The sequence below is a fragment of the Pseudorca crassidens genome, chromosome 20 (assembly GCF_039906515.1).
Source record: "Pseudorca crassidens isolate mPseCra1 chromosome 20, mPseCra1.hap1, whole genome shotgun sequence".
NCBI classification, from domain to species: Eukaryota; Metazoa; Chordata; class Mammalia; order Artiodactyla; family Delphinidae; genus Pseudorca; species Pseudorca crassidens.
Genome location: NC_090315.1, coordinates 15,541,660 through 15,566,088, shown reverse-complemented (window position 1 = coordinate 15,566,088; position 24,429 = coordinate 15,541,660). Strand labels below are relative to the sequence as shown.

Genomic DNA, 24,429 nt, shown 5'->3' with positions numbered 1-24,429 from the left:
TTATTCTTACATTCCAGGGATAAATCCCACTTGATCAATCCCACTATGATCCTCTTAATGTACTGTTGAATTGGGCTTATTAGTATTTTGTTTAGAATATTTGCATTTATATTCATCAAGGATATTGGCCTGTCATTTTCTTTTCTTGTAGTGTCCTTATCTGGCTTTGGTCTCAGAGTAATGCTGGCCTTGTAAAATGAGTTTGGAAGTGTCCTTTCCTTTTCCATTTTTGGAATGGTTTGAGAAGGCATGACATTAACTCTTCTATAAATGTTTGGTGGGATTCACTACTGAAACCATCTGATCCTGAGCTTTTCAGTATTGGGAAGTTTTTTGTTTTTTAAAAATTAATTATTTATTTATTTGTTGCACTGGGTCTTAGTTGCAGCAGGCAGGCTCTTTAGTTGTGGCACACGGGCTCCTTAGTTGTGGCATGTGAACTCTTAGTTGTGGCATGCATGTTGGATCTAGTTCCCAGACCAGGGATTGAACCCAGACCTCCTGCATTGGGAGTGCAGAGTGTTAACCACTGCGCCACCAGGGAAGTCCCAGTATTGGGAAGTTTTTGATAACTGATTCAATCTCCTTACTTGTTAGTGGTCTATTTATATTTCCTATTTCTTCATGATTTAGTATGGGTAGGTGTATGTTTCTAGGATTTATTTCTTCTAGGTTATACAGTTGTTTCTGTATAATTGTTCATAATAGTCTCTTATCTTTGATATCAGTTGTAATGTCTCCTCTTTCATTTATAATTTTGTTTGAGTCCTCTCTTGTTGAGTATAGCTACAGGTTTCTCAATTTGGTTCATCTTTTCTAACAACCAATTCTTAGTCTCATTGATTTTTTTTCTGTTTGCCTTTCTAGTGCCTATTTCATTTCTGCTCTTTTGATAAGATTTTGCTCTTCTGTCTGCTACTTTAGTCCTACTCTGTTCTTTTTCTAGTTCCTTGAGATGTAAAGTTAGGTTAATTATTTTGGATCTTTCTTTTTTCTTAATGTAGGCATTTATCACTATAAACTTCCCTCTTAGAATTGCTTTTGCTGCATCCCACTTGCTCAGTTCTCTTAATGAATAATATGCAGAAAGGAGCATACTTATTAATTTAAAGGAGACCAGGACTTCCAACTAGTCAATTAAACCTCTGTGTGTGTAAGAAGGAAATACTAGTAATCCTCATCTGATTTGACAAGCCTTATACGTATTTACACCTTAAAGATTATAGAGATGTCACTAGAATAACAAATCACCAAGATAGTCATTCAGAATTTCTTACTTTTTTAGAGATGTGAGGTTATTCTCATAGATTTTAGCAATAATCTCTGAAGTCCAGGTATCTTACAAGATTCCATGATAGGAACAACAATTCCAAGGATATATTTTTAATAATATTAGAAAACATAGTAAGGTGCTTATAGTTACAAATATTCACGTGCTCTGTATTGGACAGGGTAACAAAGCTAAGCCTTTGTTAATATTCTCTATTTGTCATTTTATCACATCAGAAATTTTATAAGGTAAGAATGATATCTCTTTCATTGTAAATTCTAAGGTTGGGGAGGGGACATCACCTTTTTCTTCTGAGAAACTTTTTTGCTAATATTGTTAATTAAATAGGTTTGCATTCTCCAGACAGATCTCTGAAATTTATTAATTAGTATTATTAGACATGGCTATCAAATCCCACAGAACCTACAAAAAGGATTCTTGGAACTAATAGAAATTTTAGCAGGATCACAGAGTACAAAATCAGTATACAGAAGTCAGTCATGGACTTCCCTGGTGGCGCAGTGGTTAAGAATCTGCCTGCCAATGCAGTGGACACGGGTTTGATACCTGGTCCAGGAAGATCCCACATGCTGCAGGGCAACTAAGCCCGTGCACCACAACTACTGAGCCTGCGCTCTAGAGCCCACAAGCCACAACTGTTGAGCCCATGCACCACAACTACCAAAGCCCACGCACCCTAGAGCCTGTGTGTCACAACTACTGAGCCCATGTGCAACAACTGTTGAAGCCTGTGCACTCTAGGGCCTGCATGCCACAACTACTGAGCCTGTGCTCTGCAACAAGAGAATCCACCACAATGAGAAGCCCGTGCACTACAGCAAAGAGTATCCCCCACTTGCTGCAACTAGACAAAGCCCGTGCACAATAATGAAGACCCAATGCAGCCAAAAAAAAAATTTTTTTTAAATAAAAAAAAAATTTTTTTAATTTAAGAAAAAGTCAGTCATCTTTGGGACTTCCCCGGTGGTCCAGTGGTTAAGAGTCCACCTTCCAACGCTGGGAGCAGTGGTTCAATCCCGGTTGGGGAACTAAGATCCCACGTGCCGTGCAGTGTGGCCAAAATCTTTTAAAAATAAAAAATTTAAAAAACAGTCATTTTTTCTATACTAGCAATGAACACCTAGAAGTTGAATTTAAAAAAACAATACCTATATGTGTATGTATAACTGATTTACTTTGCTGTACACATGAAACTAACACAACATTGTAGATCAACTATACTCCAATAAAAATTTTTAAAATATAAACATTTTTAAAAAGACATACTTAGGAAATTTCAAGTATTCGATACAGTATGGTTAACTGTAGTTGACATGCTGCACATTATCTCTCTAGAATTTCTTCATTTTGCACAACTAAAACCTCGTACTCCAGTTATTTGTGTTAAATGTAGATTCTGTTCATGTCTTGAAAATATTAAATATTTATATTCAATAAAATATAAGTTAAAAAAAATAAAAAACAATACCATTTTCAATAGCAACCCAAAAGGTGAAATGCTTAGGTATAAATCTAACAAAATATTTACAGAATCTATGTGGAGAACTACAAAAGAATGATAGAATTCAAATACCTAAATAAATATATTTATTTATGTTTTCACATATAGATTTTTTTGTTCGTGAATATTCAAAGCAGTTTTATTATCACTGGACAAAAACTATAACTCAAATGTCCATCAAAAAGTAAACGGATAGGGCTTCCCTGGTGGCGCAGTGGTTGAGGGTCCGCCTGCCGATGCAGGGGACGCGGGTTCGTGCCCCAGTCCGGGAGGATCCCACATGCCGTGGAACCGCTGGGCCTGTGAGCCATGGCCGCTGAGCCTGCGTGTCCGGAGCCTGGGCTCCACAGCGGGGGAGGCCAGGGCAGTGAGAGGCCCGCGTACCGCAAAAAAAAAAAAAAGGATAAAGACATTTTTGTACATCCACAAAATGGAATACAAAACAGCAACATAAAAAGGATGAATGTCAAAATAATTATGTTAAATTTAACAAACAAAATACCACTTATATAAAATTGTTGAAAATTTATACTAATATGTAGTCACAAACATCAGTTTTTGCTTGGGGATAAGGAATAGAAAGGAGGATATATACAAAAATGCACCAAGAAACTTTTGCAGGTGATGAATACATCCATTATCTTGATATTTCTGCAGGTATATACACATGTAAAAACACAACAGACTACACTTAATTTTTTGGCTGTGTTGGGTCTTTGTTGCTGTGCACAGGCTTTTCTCTAGTTGTGGTGAGTGGGGGCTACTCTTCGTTGCAGCACGCGGGCTTCTCATTGCAGTGGCTTCTCGTTACAGAGCATGGGCTCTAGGCGCGTGGGCTTCAGTAGTTTTGACACGTGGGCTCTGGAGTGCAGGCTCAGTAGTTGTGGCACATGGGCTTAGTGGCTCCACGGTATGTGGGATCTTCCCAGACCAGGGCTCGAACCCATGTCCCATGCATTGGCAGGTGGATTCTTAACCACTGTGCCACCAGGAAAGCCCTATTTTTTTTTAATTTTTATTTTATACTGGAGTATACTTGATTAACAATGTTGTGTTAGTTTCAAGTGTACAGCAAAGTGATTCAGTTATACATATATATGTATCTCTTCTTTTTCAAATTCTTTTCCCGTGTAGGTTATTACAGAATATTGAGCTGAGTTCCCTCTGCTATACAGTAGAACTTTGTTGGTTATCTGTTTTAAATATAGTAGTGTGTGTATGTCAATCCCAAATTCCCAGTTTATCCCTCCCCCACCACATATAGATTTTTATTCATGTATTGGATCACTCAATATTGTTAAGGTGTCAGTTCTTTCCAATTTGAGCTATAGATTTAAGTCAATTCAAATCAAAATACCAGAGTCTTTTTTGTAGATATCAACAAGTTGATGCTAAAATTTTATGGAAAGGCAAAGGAACAGAAATAGCCAATACAATTCTGGAAAAAAAAGTTGTAGGATTCACATTATCTGATTTCAAGACTTAATGTAAAGCTACGATAATCAAAGCAGCATGTTATTAGTGAAAGAATAGACATATAGATCAAGGGAATAGAATAGAGACTCCAGAAATAGACTCATATCTATATGGTCAATTGATTTTTTTTTTCAGTATAGCACGAAGGCAGTTCAATGGAGAACGGCTAAGTCATTTCAAAACATGATGCTGGAATAATTGAATGTCCATATGCAAAAGGATAAAAAAAGTAACCCTGACACAGACCTTATCCCTTAATAAAAAATTAACTCAAAATGAATTATAGACCCACATATAAAATGCTATAAAACTTAGAAAATAGGAAAAATTCTGCATGGCTTTGGGTTTAGCAGTAAATCAGGTATTTTGTAGGATATTCATCAGTTTGGATTTATCTGATGTTTTCTCATGATTAGATTGAATTGATAGATTTTGAAGGGAAGAATACCTCAGTGGTGATGTACCCTCTTCAGCACATTACATCAAGGGATACAATATGTGCTATTACTGGTGATGTTAGCCTTGATCACTTGGTTACGGTAATGTCTGTTAGATTTTCCATTGTAAATTTACTGTTTTTCTCTTTGGAGTTAATAAATTTGGGGAGATACTTTGAAGCTACATGACTATCTTTTTTCTCATTAAACTTTCATTCACTGATTTTAACATTCATTAGTGGATCTTGCCTGCAACAATTAAAATTGTGATTAGCTAATGATGATTTTTTTACCTTCCTTATTTCTTCTATATTTACTAATAAGAATCCTTCTATAAGGAACTGTTGTTCCTACCTCATTTATATGTGTGTATGTCATTTATATGTGTATGGGTCCATAAATATTATAATACACATACAGACAGATACACAGTCCAACATTGTTATTGGGGGGTGTCAAATTGTTCCTTTAGCCTTCAGCAGCTATTCTATTTTTTATTCTCTTAATTTTTATTTCATATTGGAGTATAGTTGATTTACAATGCTGTGTTAGTTTCAGGTGTACAGCAAAGTGATTTAGTTATACATGTACATATATCTATTCTTTTTCAAATTCTTTTCCCATTTAAGTCATTATAGAATATTGAGTAGAGTTCCCTGTGCTTTACAGTAGGTCTTTGTTGGTTATCTATTTAAAAAAAAAAAAAACTGGTATAGGGAAGTTTATAGCAGCTTTATTCATGATTGCCAAAACTTGGAAGTAACCAAGATGTCCTTCAGTAAGTGAATGGATAAATGAACTGTGGAATATCCAGACAATGGGCCACGTGGCATGAGTGGTCTAGTTCCCTAAGCAGGGATCAAATTCATGCCCCCTGCAGTGGAAGCATGGAGTCCTAACCACTGGACTGCCAGGGAATTCCCTAGTTATCTATTTTAAATATAGTGGTGCATATATGTAAATCCCAAACTCCCAATTTATCCCTCCCCACAACCTTTCCCCTTTGGTAGCTGTAAGTTTGTTTTCTAAATCTGTGAGTCTGTTTCTGTTTTGTAAATAAGTTCATTTGTATTTTTTTTTTTTTTTTAGATTCCACATATAAGTGGTATCATATGGTATTTGTCTTTCTCTGACTTACTTCACTTAGTATGGTAAACTCCAGGTCCATCCATGTTGCTGCAGATAGCATTATTTCATTCTTGTTAATGCCTAAGTAGTATTCCATTGTATATATGTACCACATCTTCTTTATCCATTCATCTGTCAATGGACATTTAGGTTGCTTCCATGTGTTAGCTATTGTAAACAGTGTTGCAGTGAACATTGGGGTGCACGTATCTTTTCGAATTACGGTTTTCTCCAGATATATGTCCAGGAGTGGGATTGCAGGATCATATGGTAGCTCTATTTTTAGTTTTTTAAGGAACCTCCATACTGTTCTCTACAGTGGCTATACCAATTTACATTCCATCCAACAGTATAGGAGGGTTCACTTCTCTCCATACCCTCTCCAGCATTTATTATTTGTGGATTTTATTTATTTATTCTTGGCCGTGCCACACGGCATGTGGGATCTTAGTTCCCTGACCAAGCATCAAAGCCATGCCCCCTGCATTGGGAGCTCAGAGTCTTAACCACTGGACTGCCAGGGAAGTCCTGTTTGTGGATTTTTTGATGATAACCATTCTTACTGATGTGAGTTGATATCTCGTTGTAGTTTTCATTTGCATTTCTCTAATAGTGACGTTGAACATCTTTTCATGTGCTTCTTGGCCATCTGTATGTCTTCTTTGGAGAAATGTCTATTTAGGTCTTCTGCCCATTTTTGAATTGGGTTGTTTGTTTTTATGCTCTTAAGCAGCATGAGCTGTTTGTAAATCTTGGAGACTGATTCCTTGTCGGTCCTGTTGTTTGCAAATACTCTCTCCCATTCTGTGGGTTGTATTTTGAAAAAGATACTGCTGCAATTTGTCAGAGAGTGTTCTGCCTTAGTTTTCCTCTAAGAGTTTTATAGAAACTCACATTTAGATCTTTAATCCATTTTGAGTTTATTTTTGTATATGGTGTTAAGGAGTGTTCTAATTTCATTATTTTACATGTAGCTGTCCAGTTTTCCCAGCACCATTTATTGAAGAGAATTCCTTTCTTCCATTGTATGGTCTTGCCTCCTTTGCCATAGATTAATTGGCCATAGGTGCGTGGGTTTATTTCTGGGTTTTCTATCCTGATCCATTGATCTACATGTCTATTTTTGTGCCAGTACCATACTGTTTTGATGACTATAGCTTTGTAGTATAGCCTGAAGTCAGGGAGCCTGATTGCTCCAGCTCTGTTTTTCTTTCTCAAGATTGCTTTGGCTATTCAGGGTCTTTTGTGTCTCCATACATATTTTAAGGTTTTTTTGTTGTTGTTCTAGTTCTGTGAAAAATGCCACTGGTAAGTTGATAGGGACTGCATTGAATCTGTAGATTGCCTTGGGTAGTATAGTTATTTTGACAGTATTGATTCTTCCAATCCAAGAACATGGTATATTTTTCCATCTCTTTGTGTCATCTCCCACTTCTTTAATCAGTGTTTTATAGTTTTTAGAGTATGGGTCTTTTGTCTCCTTGGGTAGGTTTATTCCTAGGTATTTTATTCTTTTTTGATGTGATGGTAAATGGGATTGTTTCTTTAATTCCTCTTTCTGATCTTTTGTTGTTAGAAATGCAACAGATTTCTGTGTTTTAATTTTGTAACCTGCAACTTTACTGAATTCATTGATGAGCTCTAGTAGTTTTCTGGTAGTGTGTTTAGGATTTTCTATGTATAGTATCATGTCATCTGCAAACAGTGACAGTTTTCCTTCTTCTTTCCCAATTTGGATTCCTTTTATTTCTTTTTCTTCTCTGACTGCCATAACTAGGAATTCCAAAACTATGTTGAATGAAAGTGGTGAGCATGGACATCCTTGTCTTGTTCCTGATTTTAGAAGAAATGCTTTCAGCTTTTCACCACTGAGTATGATGTTAGCTGTAGATTTTTTGTATATGACCTTTATTGTGTTGAGATTTGTTCCCTCTGTGCCCACTTTCTGGAGAGTTTTTATCATAAATTGGTATTGAATTTTGTCAAAATATTTTTCTGCATCTATTGAGATGATCATATGGTTTTACTCTTCTATTTGTTAATGTGGTGTGTCACACTGATTGATTTGTGGATATTGAAAAATCCTTGCATCCCTAGGATGAATCCCACTTGATTGTGGTGTATGATCATTTTAATATATTGTTGGATTTGGTTTGCTAGTATTTTGTTGAAGATTTTTGCCTATGTTCATCAGTGATATTAGCCTGTAATTTTCTTTTTTTGTGATATCTTTGTCTGGTTTTGGTATCAGGGTGAGAGTGGCCTCATAGAATGAGTTTGGGAGTGTTCCTTTCTCTCCAGTTTTTTGGAATAGTTTCAGAAGGATAGGAGTTAATTCTTCTCTAAATGTGTGATAGAATTCGCTTGTGAAGCCATCTGGTCCTGGACTTCTGTTTGTTGGGAGTTTTTATTTTATTTTATTTTATTTATTTATTTTTGGCCACATTGGGTCTTCGTTGCTGCTCGCAGGCTTTCTCTAGTTGCAGCAAGTGGGGGCTCTTCTTTGTTGTGGTGCGTGGGCCTCTCATTGTGGTGGCTTCTCTTGTTGTGGAGCACAGGCTCTAGGCATGCGGGCTTCAGTAGTTGTGGCACTTGGGGTCAGTAGTTGTGGCTCATGGGCTCTAGAGCACAGGCTCAGTAGTTGTGGCACACAGGCTTAGTTGCTCCGTGGCATGTGGGATCTTCCAGGACCAGGGCTCAAACCCGTGTCCCCTGCATTCGCAGGCGGGTTCTTAACCACTGTGCCACCCGGGAAGTCCCTGTTTGGGAGTTTTTAAATCACGGTTTCAATTTCAGTACTTGTGAGTTGTTCATATTTTCTGTTTCTTCTTGGTCCAGTCTTGGGAGATTGTACCTTTCTAAGAATTTGTCCATTTCTTCTGTGTTGTCCATTTTATTGGCACATAGTTGCTTGTATTAGTCTCTTATGATCCTTTGTATTTTTGTGGTGCCCATTATGACTTCTCCTTTTTCATTTCTAATTTTATGGATTTGAGCCCTCTCTCTTTTTTTCTTCATGAGTCTGGCTAAAGGTTTATCAATTTTGCTTATCTTTTCAAATAACTGGCTTTTAGTTTCATTGGTCTTTGCTATTATTTTCTTCATCTCTGTTTCATTTATTTCTGCTCTAATCTTTATGATTTCTTTCCTTCTACTAACTTTGGGGTTTGTCTGGTCTTTCTCTGGTTGCTTTAGGTGTAAGTTTAGGTTGTTTATTTGAGATTTTTCTTGTTCCTGAGGTAAGTTTGTATTGCTATAAACTTCCTTCTTAGAACTGCTTTTGCTGCATTCCATAGGTTTTGGATCATTGTGCTTTTGTTTTCATTTGTCTCTAGGTATTTTTTGATTTTGTCTTTGCTTTCTTCAGTGATCCATTGGTTGTTTAGTAGCATGTTGTTTAGCCTCCACATGTTTGTGTTTTTTACAATTTTTTTCTTGTAGTTGATATCTAATCTCACAGCATTGTGACTGGAAAAGATGCTTGATATGATTTCAGTTTTCTTAAATTTACCGAGGCTTGCTTTGTGGCCCAGCGTATGGTCAATCCTGGAGAAAGTTCCATGTGCACTTAAAAAAAAATATGTATTCTGCTGCTTTTGGATGGAATGCTCTATAAATATCAGTTAAGTCCATCTGCTCTAATGTGTCATTTAAGGCCTGTGTTTCCTTACTGAGTTTATGTCTGGATAATCTGTCCATTGATGAAAGTGGGGTGTTAAAATTCCCCACTATTATTGTGTTACTGTCGATTTCTCCTTTTATGGCTGTTAGTATTTGCCTTATATATTGAAATGCTCCTGTGTTGGGTACATATTTATTTAAAATTATTATATCTTCTTGGATTGATCCCTTGATCATTTTGTAGTGTTCTTCTTTGTCTCTTGTAACAGTCTTTATTTTAAAGTCTATTATGTCTGATAAAAGTATTGCTACTCCAGCTTTCTTTTGATTCCCATTTACATGGAATACCTCTTTCCATCCCCTTACTTTCAGTCTGTATGTGTCCCTAGATCTGAAGTGGGTCTCTTTTACCCACATATATGGGTATTGTTTTTGTATCCATTCAGTGAGTTTATGCCTTTTGGTTGGAGCATTTAATCCATTTACATTTAAGGTAATTATTGACGTGTATGTTCTTACCGCCATTTTGTTAATTGTTTTGGATTTATTTTTGTACATCTTTTTGCTCCCCTTCCTCTTTTGTTCTCTTGTGATTTGATGACCATCTTTAGTGCTACGTTTGGATTGCTTTTTCTTTTTTGTGTGTGTATCTATTATAGTTTTGGGGTTTGCTGTTCCCATGAGGTTTTGATATAGCAGTCTATAAATGTATTGATACAAGATTGTTTTAAGTTGTTGTCTTTTTCCTGCCTAGAGAAGCGCCTTTAGCGTTTGTTGCAAAGCTGGTCTGGTGGTGCTAAATTCTCTTAGTTTTTGCTTGTTTGTAAAGTTTTTGATTTCTCTATTGAATCCGAATGAGAGCCTTGCTGGGTAGAGTGTTCTTGGCTGTAAGTTCTTCCCTTTCATCACTTCTAAATACATTGTGCGACTGCCTTCCGGCTTGCAGAGTTTCTGCTGAAAAATCAGCTGATAATTTTATGGGAATTTCCTTGCATGTTATTTGTTGCTTTTCCCTTGTTGCTTTTTAATATTTTCTCTTTGTCTTTAATTTTTTTAAATAAATTTATTTATTTATTTAGTTTTGGCTGTGTTGGCGCTTCATTGCTGTGCATGGGCTTTCTCTAGTTGCGGCAAGCAGGGGGCTACTCTTCCTTGCAGTGCACGGGCTTCTCATTGCGGTGGATTCTCTTGTTGTGGAGCACAGGTTCTAGGCACGCAGGCTTCAGTAGTTGTGGCACGTGGGTTCAGTAGTTGTGGTTCGCGGGCTCTAGAGCACAGGCTCAGTAGTTTTGGTGCGTGGGCTTATTTGCTCCGCAGCATGTGGGATCTTCCCAGACCAGGGCTCAAACCCATGTCTCCTGCATTGGCAGGTGGGTTCTTAACCACTGCACCACCAAGGAAGCCCTTGTCTTTAATTTTTGTCAATTTGATTAATATGTGTCTCAGCATATTCTTCCTTGGGTTTATCCTGCCTGGTACTCTGTGCTTCCTGGACTTGGGTGACTGTTTCCCATGTTAGGGACATTTTCAGCTATTATCTCTTCAGATATTTTCTCAGGTACTTTCTCTCTCTCTTCTCCTTCTGGACCCCTATAATGAGAATGTTGGTGCATTTAATGTTTTTCCAGAAGTCTCTTAGACTGTCCTCATTTCTTTTCATTCTTTTTTCTTCATCCTGTTCCACAGCAGTGATTTCCACCATTCTGTCTTCCAGATCACCTATCCATACTTCTGCCTCTTTATTCTGCTGTTGATTCCTTATAGTGTAGTTTTCATTTCAGTTATTGTATTGTTCATCTCTGTTCCTTAGATCTTATAGCTGTTTATTAAACATTTCTCATATCTTCTCAGTCTGTGTATCTTAACTCTTACATGGCCAGGGTGGAACTTTTTGACATTCCAAAATGGATTCTTGCATGCCTAATTAGAGAAAGTGGGCTTAATAAAACATCTTTTCAAAATTCTGACCCTGAGAGAACAAAAGTAATTTTGGGAGAAAGTTTGAAGTTGTAACTCTTATCATGTCCTTGAAATGTAAACACATCCTACATTTCCTGAGACTACAGTCTTAGCTCAACTAGTAGAAACTAAAACTGAAAAAAGAAAAAAAAAGGGAAAAGAGGCCTTTTAAAACTCGAGCAGGAAAACTATGAGACCTCTGTGTCTATTTGGATATATGTATGTCTGTGTGTACATTATAAATATGATATGTCCCTACCTCCAGATGATATTACCAAAAATAATTTGTAAAAGAGCTGTATTTAATTGACTTAAAAGTAAGTACTTAGAAATCAAATACTTCTGAATGTAACTCAAGCTATCCAAAATTTTTAAGCGTTCATATGATCTAAGATTAATCTTCAATAAGTGAAAACAAGTTTTAGTTGATGGTTTAATTAATATAGACACATCTTTAAAGTCATCAACATTAAATATAATACTTTTATTGTACCTAGGTTTACTAAAAGGTTTTAAACACGTGGCCAAGTAAGATCATAAGTCACTGTGAAACAATACTTAGATTCATTTAACCAAAGTGACAATAAAAGATTTCAAGGGCAAATTCAGAAAGCTACAACAGACTGCCTAAGAGGTAAAGAAACTGTACAATATGCTATCAAAATCAGATCAATAGTACAAGAAAATTTTATCCTCTTTACAGAGAAGCCCTAGGGAAGCCCTAGATCACTTTTAATAAGATAAAATACTGAAACATTTATTGCTAAAGAAATCTATATTGACCTACTTTAGACCTCTTATTACAGAGAGACTAAATATGTTTGAGATTATTAATAATCTTGTGCATTATTTTTGTACATGTATCTTTTGCATTATTATTGAAAGATTGTACTATGAAGTGGCATATACTTCTAGAAATTAATTTAAAAAAGGGAACTGTGAGGGACTTCCTTGGTGATCCAGTGGTTAAGACTCCATGCTCTCAGTGCAGGAGGCCTGGGTTCGATCCCTTGTCAGGAAACTAGATCCCACATACCGCAACTAAAGGATCCTGCGTGCTGCAGCTAAGATCCGGCGCAGCCAAATAAATAAATAAATATTAAAAATACTTCAGGACTTCCCTGGTGGCACAGTGGTTAAGAATCCACCTGCCAATGCAGGGCACATGGGTTCGATCCCTGGTCCAGGAAGATCCCACATGCCACGGAACAACTAAGCCTGTGCACCACAACTACTGAACCTGTGCTCTAGAGCCCACGAGTCACAACTGCTGAGCCTGTGTGCTGCAACTACTGAAGCCCATGCACCTAGAGCCTGTGCTCTGCAAGAAGAGAAGCCACTGCAATGAGAAGCCTACGCACCACCACGAGGAGTAGCCCACGCTCTCCACAGCTAGAGAAAGCCCACGCTCAGCAATAAAGATCCAATGCAGCCAAAAAATAAATTTAAAATTTTTTAAATAATAAAAAGGTAACTGTGAGAAAAGAGTTTTAGGCATGGTCAGGACTAAGATTAGATTGAATTTAATTAAAGGGACGAATTTTAATATTGAAAATAAAATGGTACAAAACTAGAATTTGTTTTTTTCTCTGTAAAGAGGATAAAATTTTCTTGTACTATTGATCTGATTTTGATAGCATATTGTACAGTTTCTTTACCTCTTAGGCAGTCTGTTGTATCTTTCTGAATTTGCCCTTGAAATCTTTTATTGTCACTTTGGTTAAATGAATAAGTATTGTTTCACAGTGACTTATGATCTTACTTGGCCACGTGTTTAAAACCTTTTGATATCTTTGAAAGACTTCCTCAAATCAAATTCTAAATGAAGTTCTTCTGATCTCTAGCTAACTTTGGGATGCTTCAGAGGGCCCCTGAACATCTCAAAGGGAAATATTAAACTAATTAGATTTATCTGGTATGTTAAATTACCTGGGAAACGTGGTGAAATGAGTAATGATAAACCTTCTTAGATTATATTGTATGGGTTGTTAATATAAATATTCTAGAAATTATATGAAGTTCCTAAAATTTGAAATGTCCTGGTATGTAGTCAGTCATAACTCTAGTTATTATCTTAAAATGTTGTATGTCACAGAAATAGTGAAATTTCCATGACAGTGGCATTGTAATCAGGTCTTCAACCATGTTTTGTGTTTTTTTAAATATTTATTAGTCTGCACTGGATCTTAGTTGCAGCATGTGGGATCTTCGTTGCTATGTGCAGGATCTTCACTGTGGCATGCAAGATCCTTCAGTTGCTTCATGCAGGATATTTTAGTTGTGGCATGTGGACTCTTAGTTGTGGCATGCATGTGGGATCTAGTTCCCTGACCAGGGATTGAACCCAGGCCCCCTGCATTGGGAGCATGGCATCCTAACCACTGGACCACCAGGGAAGTCACTAACCATGCTTTAAATTTTAAGTCTTTTTTCATTTATAGGCAGTTGCTGTCTTACTCTTATGCTTTTGCAAAAATGCTTATAGATGAATTGCCTTTATGCTCCAAAGCAAAATTAGACCCAGAAGTGAAAGGACTTCCACTTTTTATGAGGGCTGTTTCAACAGTGGCTTGCTTGTGTAAGGTTACTGAAGAAATAGAAATGGGGTCCCCTTTAACTATTTATTTTATGTCCCACACTCAGTTGAGAGTCTTCTAAACTCTTACCACACTCAGCAGTATTCTGTAAGCTGACTAACTTCTTATGAAATATTGTTGCTTTCTGCACCTAATATTACTTTGGTTCAATGTAATAACCTTAACCTTGCAACTTTGCTTCCAGAACCACAGAAAGAAAACACATGACTTCATTTTGTTAACTGATTATCATCTTGCTCCCAGGAATGAATTACAAAAAGCTCCTATTGGTAATGCTGATCTAATTTGAATTACAGATGGGTCCTACTTAAAGAATGAGCAGGTACATTATGAAGTTGGATATGTAGTAATGCCCACAGTGGACATAAATGAAAGCTCTTATATACCAAAAACAAAGTCAGCAGAATAACCTCTATTAATTGCCTTAACCAGAGCTTGCCAACTAAGACCAGATAGCAATTATTTATACTGACAGTCACTATGCCTTTGGAGTAGCACATGACTTTTGAATCCTATGGAAACAATGAGATTTTTTAACCTCTTCAGGACAACCTATTTTTTTTTAATTTTTAAATTTAATTTATTTTTTTATACAGCAGGTTCTTATTGGTCATCAATTTTATACACATCAGTGGATACGTGTCTATCCCAATTGCACAATTCATCACACCACCACTCGCACCACCATGCCGCCTTCCCCGCTTGGTGTCCATACGTTTGTTCTCTACATCTATGTCTCAATTTCTGCCCTGAAAACTGGTTCATCTGTACCATTTTTCTAGGTTCCACATATATGCATTAATACACGATATTTGTCTTTCTCTTTCTGACTTCCTTCACTCTGTATGACAGTCTCTATATCCATCCACGTCTCAACAAATGACCCAAATTCGTTCCTTTTTATGGCTGAGTAATATTCCATTGTATGTATGTACCACATCTTTATCCATTCGTCTGTCGATGGGCATTTAGGTTGCTTCCATGACCTGGCTATTGTAAATAGTGCTGCAGTGAACATTGAGGTGCATGTGTCTTTTTGAATTATGGTTTTCCCTGGGTATATGCCCAGTACTGGGATTGCTGGATCATATGGTAATTCTATTTTTAGTTTTTTAAGGAACCTCCATACTATTCTCCATAGTGGCTGTACCAATTTACATTCCCACCAACAGTGCAAGAGAGTTCCCTTTTCTTCACACCCTCTCCAGCATTTGTTGTTTGTAGATTTTCTGATGATGCCCATTCTAACTGGTGTGAGGTGATAACCTCATTGCAGTTTTGATTTGCATTTCTCTAATAATTAGTGATATTGAGCAGCTTTTCATGTGCTTCTTGGTCACCTGTATGTCTTTTTTGGAGAAAAGTCTATTTAGTTCTTCTGCCCATTTTTGGATTGGGTGATTTGTTTTTTTAATATTGAGCTGCATGAGCTGTTTATATATTTTGGAGATTAATCCTTTGTTGATTCATTTGCAAATATTTTCTCCCATTCTGAGGGTTCTCTTTTCATCTTCTTTATGGTTTCCTTTGCTGTGCAAAAGCTTTTAAGTGTCATTAGGTCCCATTTGTTTATTTTTGTTTTTATTTCCATTACTCTAGGAGGTGGATCAAAAAAGATCTTGCTGTGATTTATGTCAGAGTGTTCTTCCTATGTTTTCCTCTAAGTTTTATAGTGTCTGGTCTTACATTTAGGTCTCTAATCTATTTTGAGTTTATTTTTGTGTATGGTGTTAGGGAGTATTCTAATTTCATTCTTTTACATGTAGCTGTCCTGTTTTCCCAGCACCACTTATTGAAGAGGCTGTCTTTTTTCCACTGTATATTCTTGCCTCCTTTATCAAAGGTAAGTGACCATATGTGCGTGGGTTTATCTCTGGGCTTTCTATCCTGTTCCATTGATCTGTATTTCTGTTTTTGTGCCAGTACCATGCTGTCTTGATTACTGTAGCTTTGTAGTATAGTCTGAAATCAGAGAGCCTGATTCCTCCAGCTCCGTTTGTCTTTCTCAAGATTGCTTTGGCTATTCGGGATCTTTTGTATTTCCATACAAATTGTGAAATTTTTTGTTCTAGTTCTGTGCCAGTGGTATGTTTGATAGGGATTGCATTGAATCTGTAGATTGCTTTGGGTAGTAGAGTCATTTTCACAATGTTAATTCTTCCAATCCAAGAACATGGTATATCTCTGCATCTATTTGTATCATCTTTAATTTCTTTCATCAGTGTCTTATAATTTTCTGCATACAGGTCTTTTGTCTCCTTAGGTAGGTTTATTCCTAGATATTTTATTCTTTTTGTTGCAGTGGTAAATGGGAGTGTTGTCTTAATTTCACTTTCAGATTTTTCATCATTAGTGTATAGGAATGCAAGATTTCTGTGCATTAATTTTGTATCCTGCTACTTTACCAAATTCATTGATTAGTTCTAGTAGTTTTCTGGTACCACCTTTAGGATTCTCTATGTATAGTATCATGTCATCTGCAAACAGTGACAGCTTTACTTCTTCTTTTCTGATTTGGATTCCTTTTATTTCTTCTCTGATTGCTGTGGCTAAAACTTCCAAAATTATGTTGACTAATAGTGGTGAGAGTGGACAACCTTATCCTGTTCCTGATCTTAGTGGAAATGGTTTCAGTTTTTCACCATTGAGGACGATGTTGGCTGTGGGTTTGTCATATATGGCCTTTATTATGTTGAGGAAAGTTCCCTCTATGCCTACATTCTGGAGGGTTTTTATCATAAATGGGTGTTGAATTTTGTAAAAAGCTTTCTCTGCATCTATTAAGATGCTCATACGGTTTTTCTCCTTCAATTTGTTAATATGGTGTATCACATTGATTGATTTGCATATATTGAAGAATCCTTGCATTCCTGGGATAAACTCAACTTGATCATGTTGTGTGATCTTTTTAATGTGCTGTTAGATTCTGTTTGCTAGTTTTTTGTTGAGGATTTTTGCATCTATGTTCATCAGTGATATTGGCCTGTAGTTTTCTTTCTTTGTGACATCTTTGTCTGGTTTTGGTATCAGAGTGATGCTGGCCTCATACAATGAGTTTGGGAGTCTTCCTTCCTCTGCTGTATTTTGGAAGAGTTTGAGAAGGATAAGTGTTAGCTCTTCTCTAAATGTTTGATATAATTCACCTGTGAAGCCCTCTGGGCCTGGGCTTTTGTGTTTTGGAAGATTTTTAATCACAGTTTCAATTTCAGTGCTTGTGATTTGTCTGTTCATATTTTCTATTTCTTCCTGGTTCAGTCTCGGAAGGTTGTGCATTTCTAAGAATTTGTCCATTTCTTCCAGTTTGTCCATTTTTTTGGCGTAGAGTTGCTTGTAGTAATCTCTCATGATCCTTCGTATTTCTGCAGTGTCAGTTGTTACCTCTCCTTTTTCATTTCGAATTCTATTGATTTGAGTCTTCTCCCATTTTTTCTTGATGAGTCTGGCTAATGGTTTATCGATGTTGTTTATCTTCTCAAAGAACCAGCTTTTAGTTTTATTGATCTTTGCTATTGTTTCCTTCATTTCTTTTATATTTATTTCTGATCTGATCTTTATGATTTCTTTCCTTCTTCTAACTTTGGGGGTTTTTTGTTCTTCTCTCTCTAGTTGCTTTAGGTGTAAGGTTAAGTTGTTTATTTGAGATGTTTCTTGTTTCTTGAGGTAGGATTGTATTGCTATAAACTTCCCTCTTAGAACTGCTTTTGCTGCATCCCATAGGTTTTGGGTCGTCGTGTTTTCATTGTCATTTGTTTCTAGGTATTTTTTAATTTCCTCTTTGATTCCTTCAGTGATCTCTTTGTTATTAAGTACTGTATTGTTTAGTCTCCATGTGTTTGTATTTTTTACAGATTTTTTCTTGTAATTGATATCTAGTATCATAGCATTGTGGTCATAAAAGATACTTGATATGATTTCAATTTTCTTAAATTTACCAAGGCTTTATTTGTGACCCAAGATATGATTTATCCTGGAGAATGTTCCATGAGCACTTGAGAAGATAGTGTATTCTGTTGTCTTTGGTTGGAATGTCCTATAAATATCAATTAAGCCCATCTTATTTAATGTATCATTTAAAGCTTGTGTTTCCTTATTTATTTTCATTTTGGATGATCTGTCCATTGGTGAAAGTGGGTTGTTAAAGTCCCCTACTATGATTGTGTTCCCGTTGATTTCCCCTTTTATGGCTGTTAGTATTTGCCTTATGTATTGAGGTGCTCCTATGTTGGGTGCATAAATATTTACAATTGTTATATCTTCTTCTTGGATTGATCCCTTGATCATTATGTAGTGTCCTTTTATGTCTCTTGTAATAGTCTTTGTTTTAAAGTCATTTTGTCTGATATGAGAGTTGCTACTCCAGCTTTCTTTTGATTTCCATTTGCATGTAATATCTTTTTCCATCCCCTTACTTTCAGTTTGTATGTGTCCCTAGGTCTCAAGTGGGTCTCTTGTAGACAGCATATATATGGGTCTTGTTTTTGTATCCATTCAGCCAATCTGTGTCTTTTGGTTGGAGCATTTAATCCATTTACATTTAAGGTAATTATTGATACGTATGTTCCTATTACCATTTTCTTAATTGTTTTGGGTTTGTTATTGTAGGTCTTTTCCTTCTGTTGTGTTTCTTGCCTAGAAAAATTCCTTTAGCATTTGTTGTAAAAGCTGGTTTGGTGGTGCTGAATTCTTTTAGCTTTTGCTTGTCTGTAAAGGTTTTAATTTCTCCGTCAAATTTGAATGAGATCCTTGCTGGGTAGAGTAATCTTGGTTGTAGGTTTTTCTCCTTCATCACTTTAAATATGTCCTGCCACTCCCTTCTGGCTTGCAGAGTTTCTGCTGAAAGATCAGCTGTTAACCTTATGGGGATTCCCTTGTGTGTTATTTGTTGTTTTTCCCATGCTGCTTTTAATATTTTTTCTTTGTATTTAATTTTTGATAGTTTGATTAATATGTGTCTTGGTGTGTTTCTCCTTGGATTTATCCTGTATGGGACTCTCTGTGCTTCCTGGACTTGACTAACTATTTCCTTTCCCATATTAGGTAAGTTTTCAACTATAATCTCTTCAAATATTTTCTCAGTCCCTTTCTTTTTCTCTTTTTCTTCTGGGACCCCTGTAATTCGAATGTTGGTGCGTTTAATGTTGTCCCAGAGGTCTCTGAGACTGTCCTCAATTCTCTTTATTCTTTATTCTGCTCTGCAGTAGTTATTTCCACTATTTTATCTTCCAGGTCACTTATCCGTTCTTCTGCCTCAGTTATTCTGCTATGACCCCTTCTAGAGAATTTTTACTTTCATTTATTGTGTTGTTCATCGTTGCTTGTTTCATCTTTAGTTCTTCTAGGTCCTTGTTAAACGTTTCTTGTATTTTCTCCATTCTATTTAGAAGATTTTGGATCATCTTTACTATCATTATTCTGAATTCTTTTTCAGGTAGACTGCCTATTTCCTCTTCATTTGTTAGGTCTGGTGGGTTTCTGCCTTGTTCCTTCATCTGCTGTGTGTTTCTCTGTCTTCTCATTTTGCTTAACTTACTGTGTTTGGGGTCTCCTTTTCGCAGGCTGCTGGTTCATAGTTCCTGTTGTTTTTGGTGTCTGTTCCCAGTGGCTAAAGTTGGTTCAGTGGGTTGTGTAGGCTTCCTGGTGGAGGGGATTAGTGCCTGTGTTCTGGTGGATGAGGCTGGATCTTTTCTTTCTGGTGGGCAGGTCCATGTCTGGTGGTGTGTTTTGGGGTGTGTGTGGCCTTATTATGACCATATAATTTTATCATATGATTTTATGATTTTGGGGGGTGTGTGGCCTTATTATGATTTTCTGCTAATGGATGGGGTTGTGTTCCTGTTTTGCTAGTTGTTTGGCATAGGGTGTCCAGCACTGTACCTTGCTGGTCATTGAGTGGAGCTGGGTCTTGGTGTTGAGATGGAGATCTCTGGGAGATTTTTGCCATTTGATATTATGTGGAGCTGGGAGGTCTCTTGTGGACCAGTGTCCTGAACTTGGCTATCCCACCTCAGAGGCACAGCCCTGTCACCTGGCTGGAGCACCAAGAGCCTGTCATCCACATGACTCAGAATAAAAGTGAGAAAAAAAAAAAAGAAAGAAAGAAAGAAGAAGATAAAATAAAAAAGTTATTTAAAAAGATAAGTATTTTACAAAAAAAAAAAAGATAAGTATTTAAAAAAAATTTTTTTATGTAATTTAAAAAAAGAAAGCAAGAAAGAAGAGAGCAACCAAACCAAAAAACAAATCCACCAATGATAACAAGTGCTAACAATTATACTAAAAACAAATACAAACCAAAAAAAAAGGACGGACAGAACCCTAGGATAAATGGTAAAAGCAAAGCTATACAGAGAAAATCACACACAGAAGCATACACATACACACTCACAAAATGAGGAAAAGGGAAAACAATATATATGTCCTTGCTCCCAAAGTCCACCTTCTCAATTTGGGATGATTCTTTGTCTATTCAGGTATTCCACAGATGTAGGGTACATCAAGTTGATTGTGGAGATTTAATCCGCTGCTTCTGAGGCTGCTGGGAGAAATTTCCCTTTCTGTTCTTTTTTCGCACAGCTCCTGGGGTTCAGGTTTGGATTTGGACCCGCCTCTGCGTGTAGGTCACCTGAGGGCGTCTGTTCTTTGCTCAGACAGGATGGGGTTAAAGGAGCAGCTGATTCGGGGGCTCTGGCTCACTCAGGCCATGGAGAGGGAGGGGTACGGAGAGCAGGGCAAGCCTGCGGCGGCAGAGGCAGGCATGACGTTGCAACAGCCTGAGGCGTGCCGTGTGTTCTTCCAGGGAAGTTGTCCCTGGATCACGGGACCCTGGCAGTGGCGGGCTGCACGGGCTCCCCAGAAGGTGGGTGTGGATAGTGACCTGTGCTCACACACAGGCTTCTTGGTGGCGGCAGCAGCAGCCTTAGTGTCTCATGCCCGTCTCTGGCATCTGCGCTGATAGCTGCGCCTCGCGCCAGTCTCTGGAGCTCTTAATCCCCTCTTCTCGCGCAACAGGAAACAAAGAGGCAAGAAAAAGTCTCTTGCCTCTTCAGCAGCTCCAGACTTTTTCCCAGACTCCCTCCCGGTTAGCTGTGGCGCACTAGCCCCTTCAGGCTGTGTTCACGCAGCCAACACCAGTCCTCTCCCTGGGATCCCCCTGAAGCCAGAGCCTCAGCTCCCAGCCCCAACCCATTCCGGCGGGTGAGCAGACAAGCCTCTCGGGCTGGTGAGTGCTGGTCGGCACTGATCCTCTGTGCAGGAATCTCTCCACTTTGCCCTCCGCACCCCTGTTGCTGTGCTATTCTCTGTGGCTCTGAAGCTTCCCCCTTCCCCCACCCACAGTCTCTGCCCACGAAGGGGCTTCCTAACGTGTGGAAACCTTTCCTCCTTCACAGCTCCCTCCCACTGGTGCAGGTCCCGTCCCTATTCTTTTGTCTCTGTTTTTTCTTTTTTCTTTTGCCCTACCCATGTATGTGGGGAGTTTCTTGCCTTTTGGGCAGTCTGAGGTCTTCTGCCAGCGTTCAGTAGGTGTTCTGTAGGAATTGTTCCACATGTAGATGTATTTCTGATGTATTTGTATTTCTTGCCTTTTGGGCAGTCTGAGGTCTTCTGCCAGTGTTCAGTAGGTGTTCTGTAGGAATTGTTCCACATGTAGATGTATTTCTGATGTATTTGTGGGGAGGAAGGTGATGTCCATGTCTTACTCTTCTGCCATCTTGAAGCTCCTCCTCTTGTTATATTCTAATTGGCCTTACATTACATTTCTTAATGAACTAACATCTTTATGATGTTTAGTCTTCCAATTGTTTACCTAAAACAATATATCAGCCAGTTATTTTACCAGCAAAATGGGTTTATTTGGGAACAGCAAAGAATTGCGATTAAGGACATGCAATCTATGGCAAACCACAGGCAAGTCCAAAGGAGATAGTTTTTTTGTTTTGTTTTGTTTTATAGAGGAGAAGAGGGAGTGGGAGTGGCTATTACGAAGAGTTCATTGGAGGAAACCAGGAGTTTGAAGTGAGTGGCATTTTATTGGCTGAGTTGTGACAGTCGCTCACTGGCTGGGCTGTTGCCAGGAAAGGAAAAGCTCTTCCTCCTACTTGGTAGTAAAGTAGTATCCTTCTTCCTGTTGGAGATGCAAAGTACCTCTCTTCCTATTGGGTATGCAATTGACATGAGTGGTTGGTTTTAAGAACTCCGCCTCCTGGCCTCCCAACTCCTTTTTAAATTAGTTTGTTTGTTAATTTTCACATTTTCCCCTTTTGATCATGATCTTTCTCTGACACCTGAAACTAACACAGCATTGTAAATCAACTGTACTTCAGTTAAAAAAATAAAAGATCTTTCTCTGAAAGCATTGCTGATCAAGAGTCAGGTTTTTCCTGGTTCAGCAGCCTTTTCTCCCTCAGTGCTAGGAAGGACCTTTCCTGGGTGTCTTCACACTGGATGGAAAATGCACAGATTGGAAATCTGTTGAGATTTGAGTAACAAGGAGTATATTTACAAATTTTTGTTAAGTGTCTACTTAGGAGTGGAATTTGGTGACACTGGATATATATGTTGAACTGTGATACTTTCAATTTTCCTAAGCAGCTTTGCTAGCATGCATTCCCACTATTAGTGTATAAGAGAATTCTTCTTGTTATGCAACCTTAAAGGCATTTGATATTGTTTCTCTCCCATCTTTTCATTTTAGCCATTTTGTTGAGTAGTTGGTAGCATTGTGTTTTAATTCGCATTTCCCTGAAAATTGCAGTACTGCTTTATTTCTGTTGACTATTTGGATACCCTCTTTTAAGAAATGCCCATTGAAGTCTTCCACACAGTGTTCTATTTGGCTGGCTGGGGTTTTTCTTACTGGATTTTAGGAGTTGATTTTTATTCTGGATACAACTTGAGATATATCTGTATCTGTATAGCTAAATATCTATGTATAGCTATCCCTATCTATGTATACCTATATCTCCACACATTACCCATCACCCATTAATCTTTGAAATCTTCCTTGCTTTTTTGGTACAGGAAATCCTGGACTCAACTCATACCTTCTCTGCTTCAGATCAGAAATCCACAAGTACTCCAAAGAAACTAGGGTTGGGGTGTATGTGTGTATTTCATATATAATATCTTGCATATGATGGCTTACCTTTTACTTTCTTATTGATGACTTTGAACAGTAGTTCTTAATTTAGAAAAGCAGAAAATATGCTTTTTTTTCCTTTTGAACTATCAACTTTCCAAGTACAGTTATTTAAATAGCCACCTTGCTGACATTGGAAATGCTCTTTCACATATATATATATATATATATTCACATATATATATATATTCATTGATTAAATGCATTTCAATGAATGATCATCCATCTCCCTCCCTCACTCTTGCTCTCTCCTGTTGTCTCACTGTTAGCCTGGGTTGCTTCTTAAGCTGTTTCCTATGTTATTTTGACATCACTCACTTCCTTACTTTTTGGCATGGGAAATCATGGACACACATACCTTCCTTGCTTTAGATTAGGAATCTGCAAATTCTCCAGAGAGCTCAGGTTGATATTTGTAGGGAATAATACTTAAAGACCGCAGTTTGGATGATAGGAATGTGCATTACTGTTACCTTTCCTAGGGAATAATTCATTGATGGGCTTCTCTGTTCCTTCAAGAGAAGTTGGTCTATTTACATTTTATTTTTTTATTTTATTTTTTTGCGGTACACGGGTCTCTCACCGCTGTGGCCTCTCCCGTTGTGGAGCACAGGCTCTGGACGTGCAGGCTCAGCAGCCATGGCTCACGGGCCTAGCTGCTCCGCAGCATGTGGGATCTTCCTGAACCAGGGCACGAACCTGTGTCCCCTGCATTGGCAGGTGGACTCTCAACCACTGCGCCACCAGGGAAGCCCAACACTTTATCTTTTTTAGAGTTGGTTTTGATCAGTTCTTTTCCTAAAAATAAAAAACTGTTTCACATATAGATTAAAATTCATTTACAAAATAATCTTGCATAATTAAAAAAATATATTCTTTTAGACATTTCCCCTTTGTCATTTAAAAGTTTTCTCTTCCTCTTTTTCCTTTATTAGGTAGGCCAAGAATTTATTTCTCTTACTGATTTGTTTTTAAGAATGAGCTATTTTATTTGTTTACCCCATCTTTTTGTATTTTTTGACTGATTACATTTTGTCTTTATTCCTTTCTTTTGCTTTACTTCAGCTTACATGCCTTTTTTATCTTTTTTGTGGGGTGCTTAGTTCAGTCTTATATTTAGGTTAATATAACCATTTAAGTCTTTGACTTTTTTTCTGAGCACTAAATTGGTATGCCATCCATTCTGATGTTATTTTTGTCATCAAAATTTTCTAGAAAGTCTGATATTTTAATTGTTTTTAATATTTATTTATTTATTTAGGCTGTGCCGGGTCTTAGTTGTG

The 24,429-nt window shown here is 37.5% G+C and overlaps 1 long non-coding RNA gene and 1 pseudogene across 1 annotated transcript in view; one reads left to right on the top strand and one right to left on the bottom strand.

The window, feature by feature from the left end:
* LOC137215301 (uncharacterized) overlaps window positions 1-24,429 on the top strand; it is a 38,385-nt gene that overhangs the window by 7,927 nt on the left and 6,029 nt on the right. The window lies entirely within an intron of this gene.
* LOC137215290 (large ribosomal subunit protein P1 pseudogene) overlaps window positions 20,185-24,429 on the bottom strand; it is a 42,878-nt pseudogene continuing 38,633 nt past the window's right edge.